At 52.2% G+C, this 15,457-nt stretch overlaps 1 protein-coding gene across 1 annotated transcript in view; it reads right to left on the bottom strand.

Moving 5' to 3' along the window:
- VCP (valosin containing protein) overlaps nt 1-15,457 on the bottom strand; it is a 274,541-nt gene that overhangs the window by 7,575 nt on the left and 251,509 nt on the right. The gene's annotated exons all lie outside the window — the stretch shown is intronic.

Raw genomic sequence — 15,457 nt, 5'->3', positions numbered from 1 at the left:
CATACTTGGTGATACTGTAGGAGGGATGGTTGATATGAGGATGATATTTTTTTTATTTGTATCGCGCTCATACACAAGTATTTCAGAGCGCAGCAAGGGAGGGGAACAGGGGAGAACACAATCTTACTAGGCCCAGTGACATTGAGAACGCGCAAGTGCATGGGAAAAGGGAAAGGGGAGAAAGTGCATGGGCGGGGAGAGAAGATAGTGCAGAGCAGGGGAGAAAAAATAAATAATAAATACAAATAGATAAGAGGCAATAAACAGCGGTAGTGCAGCCAGCAAGTGACAAGTGCAGTGTTTACGGCAGCAGACTGGGTAAGTCTAAATAAGTGCAGAAAAGGAAGAAAAAGGGGGGAGGGCAGAGTGGGGGACTGTATGGGTACAGATACAGTCCTCATTTCAAGGAGTGGCTAGGTGGCAGGGGGAGCACGTACCTGGGCCCAGGGGACATAGGGTGGCCAGGTGCACAGTGCCAAGAGCAGATCAGCAGGGGAGAGGGGGAGCGAAGGCAAAAGCAAAGAGGAAGGTCTTGAGGTGCTTCCGGAACTGGAGATGGTTCTCCTCATGTTTTAGAGTGGCAGGGAGGCCCCGGCCGAAGACAGATCTACCCCAGCTCGTTTCTTTGAAAAACGACTGACCCTGAGGGAGGTAGAGGAACGAAGAGCTTGAGAGGGGAGGTATTTACAGAGGGATAGCTGAAGGTATTTTGGACCCAGGCCCCAGAAAGCCTTGTGGACAATGCAGAGGGTTTTGAATTTAATCCTTGCATCCACTGGGATCCAATGGAGAGATTTCAGAGCTGGAGAGATACAATCACAGGGCTTGAGGCCAAGGACAAGTGTTGCAGTCCTGTTCTGGATTAGTTGCAGAGGGCGGAGAGTAGAGGCAGGTAGATTTAGGAAGAGGCTGTTACAATAGTCCAACCTGGAGAGAACCAGAGCTTGGGAGACAGTGAGCTTCTGGGGGAAGGAAAGGAAAGGCAGAGTACCTCTGAGGAGGTGCAGTAGGAAGGTTGACTTTTCAGTGACTGCAGATGTGGGAGGAGAAGGAAAGTGTTGAGTCAAAGATGACCCCATGGTTCATAGCCTCGCAGGTGGGGGTAGGAGGGCGGCCAAGAGAGGCTGGCCAGTGAGTGAGGGGAAAGGATGGTGGAGGTGTGCCGATGAGGATCTCCGTCTTGCTGGCATTCAGACCGAGGTCATTTGCGGCACACCAATCTTGAATGGCAGTTAGACACTCAGAAATGAGAGAAGGAGGTGGCCGAGGGCAGCCTGAAAATGAGTGTCATCAGCGTAGCACTGGAAATTGGAGCAGAAAATGGCAATGCAGTGGGCGAGGGTTGCAAGGTATTGGTTGAAAAGCCAGGACGAGAGGTTAGACCGCTGGGGAACGCCACAGGTAGAGAGGAAGATACATAGAAATGACCCAAGATGGACCCAGTGGTTGAGGGCTGATGTGTCATAGTTGGGAAGATCGGCACTCTCGGTAGGTGGAAGCGTGTTGGCTGTGCAGTATTTTATTCGCTGGGCTTGGTCAGCAGGCTGTGGGTGTGAGTGAGAAGGTAATGACTGGTTATGTTCTGAGTTGGAGACTTTGGTTGAGGAGTTACGGTAGGAAATTAATTGGGAAGGGGGAAGTTTTGATTGGGGGAGGGGGTGAGGGGGTAGGCGGTGGGCAAGAGAGTTTGGCTGATCGTGCCAGTGATTAGAAGGTGTAGCTGAAATAAGCCGAGCTGGAGAGCGTCCTGGGAAGGCAGGGGGTGAGTGAGGCGAGCTGTGGGTGTTGGTTGAGTAGTCTCGACGTGCAAGGACCTTGACTGGAGTTGGCTTAAGAAGTCCCACCTGGTAGTTCTGAAGTAAAAACTGGCATATTAGGGATCGTTGGGCAATCCAGTGGGCACAAGGTTGGGTAGACTCACGTCAGAATGGTGAAGGTTCCGTTGAGGACTGACTGGTATCCGACTGGCAGACCGATGGCCACTGAGCGGTCGTGTTGATGATTGCAGCACAGTGGGGCGGGCATGACACGCCGGGGCAGTGGTGAAGACCACAGCACAACAGGGCAGACTGATGTTTTGAGCGGGGGTGTCCAGTGCCGGGAGGCGACAGATCCTGGCTGAGTTAGCAGCAGGCAGGAGGTTGCCGCAATGTTGTAATGGTCATGTCTCAGCAGGGCTGATCAGAGTGACCCGTGTCAGGAGGCGACAGATCCTGGTGGTCACAGCAAAGTGGGACGGTCACTACACACTCGGGCAATGGTGAAGAATACGACAGAGCGAGGCAGTCCGATGGGCTCTGAGCGGGGGAGTTCCGCTTCAGACTGCTGCGAGGAGACAGACCCTGGCCGAAAGAGCTGTGGCAGGAGGTCTCCATGGTAGAAGGTGCAATGGTTACAGACCAGCAGGGCAGGCCGAGGTGTCCAGCATCAGGAGGCGACTGGTCCCGATGGTAGCAGCACAGCAGGGCGATCGCAGCATTCTGGGGCAGTAGCGGAGATCACTGCAGTGGGGCAGTCTGAAGGCCTCTGAGCCTGGGTATCCCGTGTCAGGGGGCGATAGATCCCAGCTGAGGGATTGAGGCAGGAGGTCACTGCAGTGGGTGGAGCGATGGTCACAACACGGCAGGGCAGGCCAAAATGTACAACATCGGGAGTTGACGGGTCCCGGAAGCCACAGCGCATCGGGATGGTCACAGCACGCTGGGGCAGCGGCGAAGATCAGTGCGGTAGAGCAGGCTAATGGCGCCTGAGCGGGGTTGTCCCGTGTCGGGAAGGTGATAGTACCCAGTTAGATCAGCAGGTATGGAGGCAAATCCCAGTGTGATCAGTATGGAGATGGCTCAAGAGGCTGCAGGCAAGAGGTCACCGTCAGGTTGAGTAGGGCAGGCAGGCGGCGGGAGTAAGGTGGTTTAAGCAGGAAGGGCGATTTAGGATAGTATCTGTTTTCGCCATTTGTTTGTGGAAACGACCCGCTGGAGATTTACTCTGCGCACCAATCCAGGTTTGGTTCTTTTGCTCATGTTGCCTTTGGAGGGATTCAAGAGTGAGGCCAGCCTCTGGCTCCAGGGCGTCTGGCGGGGGCAGGAAGCGAGGGAGGTGACCGGAACTACCTGTACTTAATCTCCTAGGAAACAGGAATGCACTCTTTGCGATTAGCCGGCTGGCTGTCCGGCACAGCCACCTTGCTAGGTGACAGCTAGGCTGGAATGAATGTGAGAAACCTGCATACAAGGCGAGGCTTTTTGGCTAGGAAGGCAGAGTCAACCACTGGACGAAGAAATCCGGAGAACTTTAATCCTGCTGCAACTCCTGGACCATTGGTTTGCCCGGTGAATCCCTGCTGCTGTGCTAAAACTCCAATTTTGTTTCGACTAGAGAAGCCCTGCTAGGACGACTTCTCCCCTGTTGGTGGGACCAATCAACTCTAAAGTAAGCCACCTGGACATCCTTTCAGAGCTTGTTGAAATTCCACTGCAGTTGCTGCAGGATACCGAATAGCCAGGGAGAGTAACACCAGATCGTGTGCATTGCTTTTAAGCTGGCCAAGAGCTCCAGTAGATCCTCCAGACTCCCAGGAAGCAGGACTGACCGAGCCTGAGCCACCTTGTTAGGGAAAATTCTCAGAAATGTGCTAATTCCTCTCTACCTTAGAGACCCCCAGCACTTTTTAATTTCTAACCTGGAGAGAGTTTAGACTTTTCCCCCTCCGTCATGTATTTTTCTTGTGATTTTGACACCGATTCTTTTTGGTTTCTGGAGTCTGACGAACTCCATAGGCATAGTTTTGCATTGGGTCACACAGCACCTTTAGTGCATTGACACAGGGAAGTCTTTTAGATTTCCCAAGGTTTAAATCCCTTACTCTTGGATTAACTCCTGTTACAAGAGCAGTAAAGTGAAATTGACTTTACTGTACATTGTGACTTTCTAGACCCAGCACACACTATCTCACAATAGGGTGCTGGAGGGGTTACTTAGTAGCCCCTTTGTCTAACGTCTCATGTATTTTTTATGTTACCCTCTACACAATTAATGGCTGGTGACAGTGGTTACTTTTTACTACCGTGTCGTATCTTTACCGTGGGCTGCGTTCGCAGCTGCAGTAAAGCACCCATGGGTGCCATTTTTGTCAAAATGGCCCCAGTCTATTCTCGCCACTTTTCTGTTTTGGTCCTTCTTGAGATTTACTCTGCGCGCCAAACCAGGTTTTGTCCCTGGCTCCAGAGTGTCTGGTGGGGGCATAAAGTGAGGGAGGTGCCCAAAACTCTGTGCTTAATCTCCTAGGAGACTGGAATGCACTCTTGGGAGATTGGCCGGCTGGCTGTCGGGCACAGCCACCCTGCTGGGTGACAGCTAGGCTGGAATGAATGCGAGAATCCTGCATATAAGGCGAGGCAAGGCTTTTTGGCTTGGAAGGCAGAGACGACCACTGGACGAAGGAATCCGAAGAACCTGAAAAGGACGCCTGCTGCAACTCCTGACCGTTGTTTTGTCCGGTGAAGCCCTGCTGCTGTGCTGAAGCTCCAAATTTGCCCCTACAAAGAAGCCACGCAAGGGGGACTTCTCCCCTTGAGTTGGTGGGAACAATCAACTCCAAAGTAAGCCACCTGGGCATCCATCTCGGAGCTGGTTGAAATTTCCAAAGAGTGCTGCTGGAAACCGTATAGCCAGGGAGAGGAACATTACTTTGAGTGGGTTGCTCTTAAGTTGTCCAAGAGCTGCAGGAAAATCCTCCAGACTCGCAGGAAGCAGGACTGGCGGAGCCCGAGCCCCGTCAACAGAATGCGGGACCCCAAAAGCAAGGAAGGCCAATCCAATCTCGACAGCCAGGAACAGCAGTGTTGCCGTTTACGGTAGTCGCGAAAAGCTGTAACACCGAAGTGCCACTTGTTTGAAAGTTTGCCGGTTGCGGTCAGTGATCGTCCAATTGTGGTGCAGGAGTCCCCAGAAGCCCTTCCTCTTGTCCCCACGACTGAGGCCCAGGAACAACAGCATCTGCAGAGCTGCACAGGAACAGAGGTCACCAGCTGCATCCTTTCTTCGAACTTAAGGCACTGTTAGAGAACTTACCTCTCACTGTAGATTTGCTTGCTCTTCTACTCTCCCGGCTTGGAGCCCTACATTTGATTCTTCTTCATCAAAAACTTCTAAAAACATTGCGCAAAGACTTTCTCACCTTCAAGAAGTACTTCAGTTACATAGACATTTGCCCATTGACATTGGCTTAGCCTAGTAAGACTTCTCTCCTCTTATTGTGTTGCACCTGTCCTTCCAGAAAGGGGGTCATCTTACTCTGCATTTGGGGGGTTCAAAAGTATTTGCCTGCTTAAAGAAATATTTGAGATCTCTTCTTTATTCTGCTAAACCTTTATTTCTACACACTCTCTGAATACTCTATTGTAACACTTCTATATTAATGACCACAAATATCTTAGTTATTTATGTCACCTGAGGGTGTAGGATTTCTGTGTGTGTCATATCCCCAATGGGAAGTTACTGAATTTAAGAAACCTAAGAGTATGGATTTCCGAAGTATATTCGAGTGTTGCTTTTATATTGTTCCTTCTGAAGACTTGTTTAAATGACTGGTAAATTAATTGTTTTATCAAGAAACAACCTGGAGTATCAGTGTTTATTTGAATACTTGTCACTGTGATTCTACCTGTAACTGCATTCCTGCTCACATTGACCCCACTTTGCTAGGCCACACTACCAACCTGTGTAGTTCATACTTATAGCAAAGGTTGGGTCCGTATTGCCAGGTGGCTACGGTTGTTACAGTGCACCCTAAGGGTACTACCCCAAATCCTTACCTAACCACCCCCAACAAAGTACTGGACCCCAGATGCAAGGAAAGGCCACCTCGACAGCCAGGAACCATGGTGTTGCTAGTTGCGGTAGACGTGAGGAGCTGAAACCCCAAAGTGCCACTTGTTTGAAGATTGACGGTTGCGGTCGGTGACCGTCCCATTGCAGTGCAGGAGTCCCCAGACGTCATCTCTTGTCCCCACGACTGAGGCCCAGGAACAGCAGGATCTGCAGAGCTGCACGGGAACAGAAGCCATCTGCTGCACTTTTCTTCCAACCTCTTCTCGTGTAACCGCACTTGCCCTCGGAGACTTGTCTTGGTTGCATCTGTAAAGTTGGCAACTGCTTCTTTACTTTGCAAGCCTAATCACCTTGTGGCCCTACTTTGATTTTTTTTTATTCTACAAAACAATTGTGCAAGACGTACTTACCTGCAAGAAGTGCTTCAGTTCACCTTGACGTTTGCTAACTTAACATTGTCTGGCCTGGCTCCCTGATAACTCTTCGCTCCTCTGCTGATTTGTTGCGTCTTCCTTCCAGGAAGGTGTTCGCTAACTTTTCATTGGGGGTTACCAAAAGTACTTACCTGCTTCAGAATATTTGTGTGATCTCTTGTTCTGTTCTAATAACCTTTTCCTTTTACCTACTCCCAAGTCTGATTCTAAATGCAACAGTGATATGTATTTTTTTAAAACCTTTATTTTTCATCCTATCGAGCATAACAGTACTTTAAACCATTCCACAAATATTCCATAGACTTAATGATCATAAATCATGAATATATAGTATGTACACCCATAACTGGTGATCATTCAGCATTGAATCTATATCATAGCTCTCTTCAGCAGATTTGTCTTCAGTGGGCTTTAAGAAACGCCTTAAGGGGCTACAAGCAGGGGGGGGGGGGGCACAATTCCTCTTATGTAGTTCTCCGTACAGTTTTGTACAAATGTCAGGTCTTTGAGCTATTCCCGTGTAGTAGAGGCGGTCTTGGCTTTCCATGCCTTGAGGTTTCCCTTTGCCACTGCATTGGCTATTGGCTATTGCAAAGAACCTGCTGGATCCGATATTGATTTTGCCTAGATCTCCTAGCAAATATTTCAGTGGGGTAGCAGGTATATGCGTATTTAGTATATCGCTCAGGATCTCAGCAACCTGCGTCCAAAATCAACGGATCGGTGGGCACTCCCAGTACATATGGATGGAATTTGCTGAGGTGGCGTTGCATTTTGGGCTAGTATCGAATTGTGCAACTTTATTGGGTGTGTATGTAGGTGGTTCAAGATTTTTAAATTGGATCAGCCTGAAATTGGGAGTTCATGCAGATCGATTTCGTGCATTCACAGTATCTAGCCCATTGTGCGTCTCGTTCCCATTTTCCCTTTATTTTATTTTTGGGTGGAGTGTGGTTCTGTACTGCTTTATAAATCGTGGCTATTGCCCTGCTAAAGCCCTCTTGTTACAGAATCGAGGTCAGGAACTGGTGTGTAGTTGGCTCTGTTGCGAATGTCGGCCACTTCTTTCTGAGCGCTGCCTTTAGACGGTGAGATTGCAATGTTGTGGTAAGGCCTGTTCCCACCTTTACCTGGACGACGTCTAATGACGCAAAGTTCCCGTCCGGGGAGAGGTCACCCAGTTCCATTTCATTGCCAGGGTCCCATTTTTTTGTAGTGTTGCATCATGCGTGGGAGCAAGGTCTAGGTAATGCCCAAGTGAAGTATGCGCTCTGTACATCCCCCACCCTTTGGAAAAGATAGGGCCATGCTTTCGCCGTGGAATTAACTGGGTCAATCTCACCTTTCTCCTTTTTAACTTTGGCAAATAGCATAGATTGCAGTGTGTTCGGGGAGGCCGCAAATTGTTTGCCTTGGTTATGTGCGTATCGTTCAGTTGTTCCGGCCCAGTATTTTGGGAAGTGTGCCTGCGCGGTAATATAGCTTAAGTCTGAGGCTGCTATCCCTCCCTTATCATAGCTTTCACACATCTTCAGCCATTGGAGTTTCACCGTGGCCCACTCCGTATAAATGTGGAAGTCATCTTCTGTAGTCTCTCAAAGAATTGTCTGCTTGGCCAGATAGGGAGGTTGGTGAATAGATGCAATAATTTTGGCACCACTACCATTTTAACTAATGCAATCAGACCATACAATGTGATGGGTAATTTGTCCCAGACCCTGAGCTTCTGTTCCAGAAGTGTTCGATAAGGAACAAGTTACTTACCTGTAACTGTTGTTCTCCAGCATGGTCTGGCATGGATTCACATGCTCATGAATATTCCCCATCAGGCTGGGAATCCTCGATAAAGAAAACAATCAGTATCAGTTTCCTTTCTGATCTGTCTTTCTTAGTAGTAACCAATCACTGGTCTCTGGGTCATTCTGCCCCCAGCCAATGACTGCCCTCTCCCTAAGCCCTGCCCCTGGCAGCCATCCTCAGATTTGGTACCATGCAAAGTGGCAGTATGACCAAGTGAAGAAAGAGCCGCAGAGGGGTAGGAGGGAGGGTTTGCATGTGAATCCATGCTGGAGAACAATTACAGGTAACTTGTTACTTCTCCAGCATGGGGTCTGGCATGGATTCACATGCTCATGAATATAAGAATACATAGCAGTACACACATGCAAAACCACAGGAGGTGGCAAGGATCAACATTAAGCAACTCTTACCTCCTCACCAAGCTCACCTTAAACGAACAGGTTGCGCAGCACTGCCTGGCCGACTCTGGACTCCTCCCTGGAATCCTGGTCGACGCAGTAGAATTTCGTGAAGGTGTGCGTCGACCTCCACGTAGCAGCCCTGCAGATATCCAGCAGGGGTACACCAGACAAGAACGCCGTGGAGGCAGCGATCGCTCTGGTCGAACAGGCTCTCGGACGGCAAGGCAGCGGTCGGTTTGCCAACCGGTGACAGTACATGGTGCAGCTGGAGAGCCATCTGGAAATGGAAGCCTTCGAGAGCCTTCCCTTGGTTCACAGGTCAAAAGTTCACAAACAGCTGTGATGTCTTCCGAAAACTCTTTGTTCGGTCCACGTAGAACTTCAGCGCTCTAGCTACATCCAGCGAGTGCAAAGTCCTCTCGGCCGGCGACGGGAAGAAAACTGGCAACACCAAGGGCTCGTTGAGGTGGAAGTCCGACGGCACCTTGGGCATGAAGGAGGGGTGCGTCCTCAGCACCACCCTCATCTCGTGAAAGTATGGAGGCTTGCAGGATAGGGCCTGCATCTCTCCCACGCGTCGTGCGGAGGTGATGGCCACAAGTAACGCTGTCTTCCACAACAGGCACTTCAACGGGGCCGAATGCAAAGGCTCGAATGGCGGGCCAATGAGCCTGGTCAGCACCACGTTGAGCTCCCACGCCAGGGCTGGAGCCTTCACCGGCGGGAACGATCTCAACAGTCCTTTCAAAAACTCCTTCACCAGGCGATGAGACCACAGGGATGACTGTTCTGCAGTTCTGGTATATCAGGAAATCGCTGCCAGATGAATCTTGATGGAAGCGTGAGCTAGTCCAGCCTTGGCCAGCGACAGTAAGTACGGCAGCACTTGAGGGGCTGTAATTCGTAGAGGGTTAATCTGTGCACAGCACCAGACAGAGAACCTCTTCCACTTGTGTCTGTAGCACTTGAGAGTTGAGGACGCCCTGTCCTTTGCAAGAACCTCTCTGCAGTCCGCCGGGATATCGTACCCTCCAAACTCGTGCTGCAGGAGCTAGGCCTGCAAGTTCAGCGACTCTGGGTCGTGATGAAGGATGGAGCCTCCTTCTCTGGAGAGAAGATCCACGTCCGTTCATTTTGACTAGTGGGGACACTGACAAGTCCAGAAGGTCCGGGAACCAGATCTGCCTCGGCCACGCCGGTGCGACGAGGATCATCCTGCACCAGGACCTCTTGAGCTGGTTGACGAGTCGCAGTAGCAACGGCAATGGAGGGAATGCATACAGGAACAGGCCGTCCCAGGGGAACGAGAAAGCATCGCCCATGCTCCTCGGCTGGGGAAGCCTGCTGGCGAACCTCTGGCACTTGGAGTTTGTCGCCGTCGCGAACAGGTCGATCTGGGGTTTGCCCCATCGAAAGAGTCGATCCACTTGATCCAGAGGCAGTTCCCACTCGTGGCACGAGCGTAGCTCCCTGCTGAGGGATTTGGCGATTGTGTTTGTCCCTGCAAAATGAAAGGGTACCAGAAACATCCCCTGGGCAACGGCCCAGTGCCACAGATCCTGGGCTTTCTTGGACAGGGCTGGAGATCTTGTTCCTCCCTGCCTCCGGATGTAGAACATCGTGGTGGTGTTGTCGGTGAAGATCCTCACCACCTTGCCCTTGAGGGACGGGAGAAACGACCTGAGGGCCCAGAACACTGCTCGGAGCTCCAGTATGTTGATGTAGAGCGCCTTCTCCTCCGGGAGCCAGAGGCCTCTCGCGTGAAGATCTTTGGTGTGCGCTCCCAACCCCTCCAGGGAGGCATCCGTCATCACCGTCACCTGGTGAGCTGGGGTCTAAAAGTCTGTTCCCGCCACGAGATTTGCGTGACTGCCCCAACACCGAATTGCTTGGCGGAATACTTTGTTGAGCGAGGTCTTGTCCTCAAAGCTGCCCGTCACTTGCGTCCAACGGCCGTCAAGGAACTCCTGTAGAGCGCATCCGAAGCCTGCACAGGTGCACCAGGTAGATGCATGAGGACGTCATCCCAAGGAGGGACTTGGACCTCACCCTGGCCACGTCCGTGGCCAGCAGACGCTGCACCTTGCCCAGGATGGCCTTCGTCCTTTCCTCCGATGGCGAGGCCAACCGCGCTACTGTATCGAGCCTGGCTCCTAGAAACAGTGCGACCTGCGACGGAGCCAGGTGGGATTTGGGGAAGTTGATGAGAATCCCAGGTCTGTGAGCAGCCGGACGGTCGTCGCTGTGTGTTGGACGGCGAGTTCCCTTGTTCTTGCTCGGATGAGCCAATCGTCCAGGTAGGGGTAGACGTGGATCCCCTGCAGGCGCAGCCGCGCTGCCACTGGCGCTAGGTGAATACCCTGGGCGCAGACTTCAATCCGAATGGGATGGCCTTGAACTGGTAGTGCCGTCCCTGGACCACGAACCTGAGAAACTTTCGGTGTCCTTACAGAATGGGGATGTGAAAGTACGCATCCTCCAAATCCAACGACGATAGGAAGTTGCCTTCCTCCAGCTGGCCCAGCGCGTGCTGGAGGGTGACCATCCGGAACTTCTGTGCCTTGATGCATCTGTTTAGTCGACGCATGTCCAGGATGGGACGCCACCCTCCTGTCTTCTTTCTGACAAGGAAGTATCTTGAGCATACTCCGGAGTCACTTTGGAACAAGCTCGATAGCTCCTTTCTTGAGCATCACCCTTACCTCTAACAGCAGTTGAGGGATGTGGTTTTCCTTCCTGGCCACGGGAGGAATTCGTGGGCACTTCCTTAGAAATTCCAGGGTGTGCCCATGTGCCAGGGCATCCAGCACCCAACGGTCGGTGGAGATGGACTCTCACACGCTGACGAACTTCGTCAGCCGGCCTCCCACCGGGGTGCTTCGGTGGGGGGCCCGACGCAACGGCATGTTCAGTCTTGCTTGGAAGCAGCCTTGCCGCCTTGGCCTCCTTGGCGACGACTGAGATCCACCTGACAGGCCTCGTCCCCTGTAAGCTTCTTGCGACGAGGAGCGGGCCGCCTAGCGGTACGTCGAGGAAACGCCACCAAACTTTTTGGAGGCACCTTGCTTGCCTACGGAGGTCTGAAAGGGCGGCCGCCGTTGCTGCAGAACTCCCAAGGCCTGAGTCGCCTCTGTGTCAGTCTTGATGGCCTGCAGAGACTCATCCACTGTCTTTCCAAACAGATTGTTCCCATCTTGGCGGAAATCTGTCGCCTTGAGCCACCCCTGCCGTCTAAGGCAAACGCTATTGCCCAACTGGCGGAAACCGGTGTCAGCAATGTCCGTGGCTACTGTTATGGCGTGGTCCGACGCCACCTCCCCTTCCTGCAGGATCGCCAGGGCCTCTGCCCTCTTGTCGTCCAGTAGGAAGTCCAACAGGGGGGCGATCTTATACCACAATACCCTGCCGTAGCGGGCCACAATCGCTAGGGTGTTGGCCGCCTTAATCGTCGTCGCCGCCGAGATGACTCGTCGTCCCATGGCGTCCAGCTTCTTTCCCTCGCCGTCCGGTGGGGAAGTTGAAGATGAAGCCGATGCGCGCCCCCCCCCTGCTTTCCTCTTGGCCACTGCTGAGACGACAGAATCCGTGGTCAGCTGTGCCCCAAGGCACAACGGGGCGGCGTCGGGGACCTGGTACTTCTTATCGTACCGGTCCCTCTTGGCAGGTGTCGTGGACGGGTTCTTGACGAGGGCAAGTCCCTCGTCCCAAGGTCATCCAGCAACAGCACCGCAAGGACCGTCTTCCTCTTGGCCCCGCGCCGTTGGTAGAGGAAGTCTTCCTTCTCTTCGGGGCAGAGCTGAAAAAGCTTGGACGCCCTGGCAATCATGGCGTGGAAGGAGCCAATCTCATCGGGCGGGGACGCCCGAGGAATCGGAGACGGGAGGTCAGTCCGGTTGTCACCGCCGTAGTCATCCGTCCCCATCATGGCCGTGTCTGTTCCCGTGTCGTCCCTCGGGACCGGGGAAGGCGACAAAGGCTGAGAAGACCTTGAGGGTTGAAGGGGCACTGGATGAATTCTCCTCTTGTTTGGAGGGCTTCCCGACAGAACCGGTTCAGCTGGGTCGTCCCTCGGGGGTAGGGGCAGCCTCGTCCTTATCTCCGTGCATAAGGCTTGGATTGCCGTCAAAATGGCCGCCGAGTTGTCCTGCGGCTCAGGCTGCGAAGGGCGCAATAGTTGCTCCTCATCCACGGGAACCTCGTCGTTGCCACCCTCGCTCTTGTCCCCCTCGTCGGGATTCCTCCCTTGGGACCGGGCCGCTTCCAAATTCTCAGTCAGTTCCTCCTGTTTCAGCCACCGCCCCCCCCCTTTTCCACTGGGGTCTTCACGGGGGTCTTCTCGATGGGATTAAAAGAGGATTCCCTCCGCGGAGGAAGGGAAACTCTGGGCCCGGAGGTCACCTCCACTGGGATAGCCTCGACAGGCTTCGCCAGGGCCGCAGCGACTCCCTCGATAGAAGCCTTAGCCAGGTGAATCAAGGCGTTCACCACCTTGGGCGCGCTTGAGGCCTTCACCTTAGGGGGGAGGGTCACCGCCTCGCTCCCCTTCGGCCGGTTCCTTCGAGATCGACCGGGGCCTCTCCAGAAGCTTAGCCGGGTTCCTCGGATTTTCTCTTCCCCGAGCCAGAGCGTTGGCTCGTGGTTGATGGCATCGGTGAAGGTGCGCCCTGCCTGGCAGCCGAGGAGCCTGACCGTTCGGCACTCCCGGTGCCTGCGGACTCGCGGCGCTTTGCCTTCGGTTGGGCCCCCGTCGCCGGGGCACCCTCACAGGACGTAGAAGACCGCTCGGAGTTCTTCTCACCTGCTGGGCTCTTGCCTTCCAGCCAGTTGGAGACGGGTCTGACGATCCCTCATAGTCCGATCCGACATGTTCATGCAAAACGCACAGTCCTTCTCCACGTGCGTTTTGTCCCCGTGGAGGCAGTAAAGGCATTTACAATGCTCGTCCTCCTTGAACACATTTTGTAGGTTGCATCCAGGGCAGATCCTGAACAGTTTGCCGGGAGTCGAGCTTCCCTTCTCCTGGGCCATGTTCTTCTCGTCCGCGAGGTAGGCCTCAAAACTTCCTCCAAGAAGCGTAACTCGACGAAAACTTCACCCTTGAGGGGTGTAGATAAATCCGAAACGGGTCCCTGTTGATCGGAAGTAGAAACGGTGGAGCTTGAGGCTCGATTGAACCAAAAAAATGAGAAAATCTTTGAAAAAGCGCAAAACCGAGTAAAAGCTCGTATAGCACGAGGACTCCCAACACTTGAACGTGCGGTAAAAATCTGAGGATGGCTGCCAGGGGCGGGGCTTAGGAAGAGGGCAGTCATTGGCTGGGGGCAGTATGATCCAGAGACCAGCGATTGGTTACTACTAAGAAAGATCAGAAACTGATACCGATTTTTTCTTCACCGAAGATTCCCAGCCTGACGGGGAATATTCATGAGCATGTGAATCCATGCCAGACCACATGCTGGAGAAGGTTCGTAGTTTAGATAGTGTGTCTGTGGCCATGATAATGTCCAGGTAGCGTGCTGTTGTCGGGGGCCATTGGAACTGCGTCATAGCTTGTGTCTGCATGGTAGATTGTGCGAGGGATAATTTCCGATTTCCATTGGTTTATTTTGTATCCCTGAGTACCGCGCAAATTCAGTGAGGTCCTCCATCACCGGGGGCATGTTAGTTTCTGGGTCCCTCAGAGCATGGTGTCATCTGCATATAATGAAATAAATTGCGGGGGGCCCCCTAATGCGTATTCCTCGCCAACCATGTTTATGTCGGAGCCTTGCTGCCATCCCCTCAATGGTAAGCGCAAATTTAAGGGGGGAGGGGAGAGTGGGGATCCCTGTAGTGTTCCCCTTTGTAGTGTGAAGTCTGCAGATAGCGTGTTATTCATTCTGACTCTTGCCTTGGGGTCCTGGTATAGTGTTCATATGCATTTCTTGAACCCTGGGCTAAACCCCATCTTACTTAGGACTGAGTACATGTATCTCCATGACACAGACGAATGCTTTTTCAGCATCAAGTGCTACTGCCACTGTTTTTGCCCCTGGATCTAATTGCGAGGTGATGGCGAAGAACCTGCAGAGATTGAGTGAGGTAGAGCGGGTGTGGATGAACCCAGATTGATCCGGATGTACTAATTTATTCATGTAGGGCAACAGACAATTTGCTATTGCCTTTGCAAATATCTTTGTATCTACATTGATCAAGGATAATGGCTGGTAGGAGGTAGGCTCGTGTGGGGGTTTGTGCGGTTTCAACAGGACCGTAATTCAAGCTTCTTTCATTGTAGGTGAGAGTTCCCCTCTACCCAGAGCCTCTTCCCATATCTCCAGCAGTTTAGGCTTAAGTTCGTCCTTGAACACCTTGTAGAAGTCTGCTGGAATCCCATCGGAGCCTGGGGCTTTTCCCGATTGTAAATCTTTAATGGCTTGTGTAACGTCCTCTGTGGAAAGTGGGAGGTCCAGGGTCTCCCTATCCGTCTGGCTTAGTTCGGGCAGTGGTAACGATCCCATGTAGTCCCAGAGATCTCCGTCTGATGTAGGTCTGCGTTAGTGTATAGTTTTGTATAGAATTCCAGGAATATACTAATTTATTCCGGATGTACTAAGATTCACTGCTCGGGCTTCCGTGTGCACGACTCCCGTGGAATCTAATATGCTCGTAATTTGTTTTATGTTCTGTTCTGCCTTAATGAGGTTGGCCATCGTCCTACTAGCTTTATTTCACTCCCCATATCTTCTGGCTCTCGTTGGTTGCATTATATAGTACAGCTCTCATTCTGCCAGCTCTCTATATTGCGACGTGTTCCTGTAGCAGTTGCAGGGTACTATTTTCAGGCCTCTGAGCATAGGCATTTTCTAGCCTTTGTAGTTCGCTTTCCGTTTGAGTTAGATTCTTGCTCTCAGCCACACCTTGAAGGTTTCCCATACAGTGGCTGCCAGTTGTACCGATCCTACATTGTGATCCAAGAATTCATTAATGTCACTTCTCAACGACTATCAACGA

Source organism: Ambystoma mexicanum, chromosome 6p, assembly GCF_040938575.1.
Source record: "Ambystoma mexicanum isolate Mex_15411 chromosome 6p, UKY_AmexF1_1, whole genome shotgun sequence".
Classification (NCBI taxonomy): Eukaryota; Metazoa; Chordata; class Amphibia; order Caudata; family Ambystomatidae; genus Ambystoma; species Ambystoma mexicanum.
This window is presented reverse-complemented; position numbering and strand designations above follow the sequence as displayed.